Source organism: Cynoglossus semilaevis, chromosome 8 (assembly GCF_000523025.1).
Source record: "Cynoglossus semilaevis isolate Cse_v1.0 chromosome 8, Cse_v1.0, whole genome shotgun sequence".
NCBI classification, from domain to species: Eukaryota; Metazoa; Chordata; class Actinopteri; order Pleuronectiformes; family Cynoglossidae; genus Cynoglossus; species Cynoglossus semilaevis.
In genome coordinates this window covers 29,217,039-29,220,350 of record NC_024314.1, presented here as the reverse complement: position 1 = coordinate 29,220,350, position 3,312 = coordinate 29,217,039, and the positions used below count along the sequence as shown (strand labels likewise).

Genomic DNA, 3,312 nt, shown 5'->3' with positions numbered 1-3,312 from the left:
TAAATTAGTACTTTATAACGAGTGAAAACAAATGACATTATTATTTACATCCTCGGACAGGAAGTGGACCCTGCACCTCAGCTTGATCCAACGGGACTCTTGCCTGGGGGGGGAGGGTAGTGGGGGGGTGGATTTGAATTCCAATCATAGTTCCAATCAGGTTCTACTTTGAGCACATGGAAATATAATAAAGTACTACAGTAATAATCATGAATATTCACCGTGGAGAATATTTATTTTCTTCATGAAAATACTTCAACTTCCAACCCTGCACAGTTAACTGTCAATACTCTGCAGTACTCTGCAGTACTCTGCAGTACTTGCAGTTCCACCTCTGGTCATAACATGCAGTACAGGCCAGGCTGTTACATAAACCCCAGAAATACTTATTATTTACTACAAACATTTATCCACGCGTCACCGATTCACGTGACCAGACGTGAATCACTTCAACCGTTTCTCTCGTGCACGAGGCCACGTGTACGTGAAACGACGTCAACCTCGATCGGTCCTCGACGTCTTTGTGTCTTGTGTTGTTGGCGAAGACGCGCGGCACACGACGGATCCACTACCAGCACTACTGCTGCCGTGGGAGGTTCGCGGTCCGTGGGTGAACAGAGTCCACAGACCACAGGTCGGTTGTTTGTTAGAGAGAAGTGAAAAGATTAACCGACCAGGTTCGCGTTCCCACGGACCGACTCTTCTCCTGCAGCGGCCACTGTGGGTCGCAGCCCACTCCATGCTCCCCGTGTTACCTCCCCTCAGTCTCAGTCTCAGTCGAGGACACTTCGTCCATCCTCAGCCCCGGTCTTCCGTCCTTCCCTCCCGCTGCAGAACCACCGTTTGAATAGAACCACGGTGATCAACATGAACAGCGACCCACACATGTGGCCCAAACTGGACCGCAATTGTCACCGATACTACTACTTATCGCCCTAGTAGTAACACAGTAGGAGTGAGTACAGTTACCTCGGGCTGGACGGCGGTCCTCAGTTGCTCACGGGCTGTGGAGGAGGTGCAGCAGTGAACCACAGCTTGGAGCCCCTTCCCATTTAAACAAGCCCAGACACACAGTGGAATTTTCCATCTGCCATGTGATGATGGCAGCGCTGGGCGCGTCAAGTTTCACCGCCGATCTCTGCTGGGGGGAGTGGACAGCAGAGGGGGGGGCGTCGTCCTCACTCCAGCGGTCTGACCAGTCACGGCTCTCTGGACGGTGGTCCACTTGATTCTTGATTCTTCTTCAGACATTCAGTCGTTTCAATGACGTCAAGAACTACGAGAACATTCATGAATAAAAACCCTGCCTGTATCGCGGTTCTCCTTTCCTCCCTCAGTACATCGCGGATTTTTAAATCCGACCTCACAACATTTTCTCGAATTATATCGTGATATTTTACTGTAAATAAAGATTATTCAAAAGATTTTGGTGAAAAAAAATAAAAAGGAAAAACAGAAATAAACAAGCGAAAAGACATTTGTCAACACGAACACAAAACTAAATCGGAGTTGTACCGTGAGCGTTTAATCTAGGGTAATGACCTAAGTTGGACACAGGAGGGCACTGTTGTTGTTGTTCTTGCCTCCAGAGTCAGGCGGTTGTCGCTGTTGTTGTGATGTGTTTGTATCGCGGTAAAGAAACATCGTCGTTCTTAGCCAGAAACATTTACTAAAGCATTAAAGCAGCTCCAAACTACCACCAGCAGGGGGTAGTCACCCACTTTGTAGAGGTGTGCTACTTTGGCGTTGTCTGTGACCCGTGTCAGTCGTTTCTGTGATTGGGGTCAGTCGTTGTCTGTGATTGGTGTCAGTCGTTGTCTGTGCCCCGTGTCAGTCGTTGTCTGTGACCCGTGTCAGTCGTTGTCTGTGATTGGTGTCAGTCGTTGTCTGTGATTGGTGTCAGTCGTTGTCTGTGACCCGTGTCAGTCGTTTCTGTGATTGGGGTCAGTCGTTGTCTGTGATTGGTGTCAGTCGTTGTCTGTGCCCCGTGTCAGTCGTTGTCTGTGACCCGTGTCAGTCGTTGTCTGTGATCCGTGTCAGTCGTTGTCTGTGACCCGTGTCAGTCGTTGTCTGTGATTGGTGTCAGTCGTTGTCTGTGATCCGTGTCAGTCGTTGTCTGTGACCCGTGTCAGTCGTTTCTGTGATTGGGGTCAGTCGTTGTCTGTGATTGGTGTCAGTCCAGACTCACATTCTTCTCACCTTCAGCAAATACTTGAACCGAGAAACAAATCCATCAAAGCCACACCTTCAGCAGCAACACCTTAGTACAAACACAGATGGAGCTGGAGCCAGTACCCAGCATGCATCAGCCCGAGCGCCGTTACAACATGGACAGTTCACCGCTCTACATATGGAGACAAACATTCACACTCACATTCACACCTCAGTCAGTTTAGAGTCAATAACTAAGGCAGTCAGAGCCGGGACTCAAACCCTCGACCTTCGTATTGTAAGGTACTTTACTTGTGAAATGACTTGTTTTAACAACCTCACTGTTCATTCAACAAATGAACCACCGTGTTCTTTGTTGGACGTGAGCGCCGTGTCCAAACACAGGTTACGTCATACATACAGCACCTGTCAGTGTTGCCCAACCTCTGGTCCAAACAAAGGGCCGGTACATTAGTCATGTCAGGAGGGGACGTGTTCTGAAAAGACCGGGATTAGACCTGAGGTGTTGGTCTGTGGACTCTGTCAGTGGTTCGACTGCTAATACACCCAGCGTCTGTGTCACCCACAGCCTCCCCCATAAACACTCACCCACCTGTGTTTGTTCTGGAGCCTGTTGTGAAAAGTCTGAGGGACGTCGTCTCCAACATCTGTCTTTATTATTCAACCTGAGACGTGTTTGTCCAGATGGACGGACGACAGAGACGACCAGCAGGTCCAGGTCCAAGACACCGTGAGGACTTAGCTAGACCAGGACCAGACCATTGTTTGTGGTCTGTAGACTGTTCCAGTCACCGACTGTGAGGATGATGAACGTTGAACCTAAAACCATCATTTCTAATCTTCTTATTTTTGTTTTTCAACTTTGACCCGAACCTCTTTGACCCGAACCTCTTTGACCAGAACCTCTTTGACCCGAACCTCTTTGACCCGAACCTCTTTGACCAGAACCTCTTTGACCAGAACCTCTTTGACCTGAACCTCTTTGACCAGAACCTCTTTCCAAACAGTTCTGTTTGGTTCTGTTGTTCCTCAGCTTCAAACCAGGTTCTGTGTCTTTAAGAAGGTCACTGGTTTAAAAAACAACCTGTTTTCAGACCCCTGGAGTAGAGAGGGTTCTGTTGTCTTGTTGAACCCCCTCCA

At 48.6% G+C, this 3,312-nt stretch overlaps 1 protein-coding gene across 2 annotated transcripts in view; it reads right to left on the bottom strand.

The window, feature by feature from the left end:
- The window catches only part of slc38a4 (solute carrier family 38 member 4), a 35,245-nt gene extending 34,120 nt beyond the window's left edge, over positions 1-1,125 (bottom strand). The window contains exon 1 of one of the 2 annotated variants that reach the window (XM_008316066.3): positions 970-1,125. The gene's annotated coding sequence lies outside the window, so the exon portion shown is untranslated. The remainder of the gene's footprint in view (positions 1-969) is intronic. The other variant, XM_025057351.1, reaches the window with a different exon arrangement.
- Positions 1,126-3,312: the final 2,187 nt, after the last annotated feature.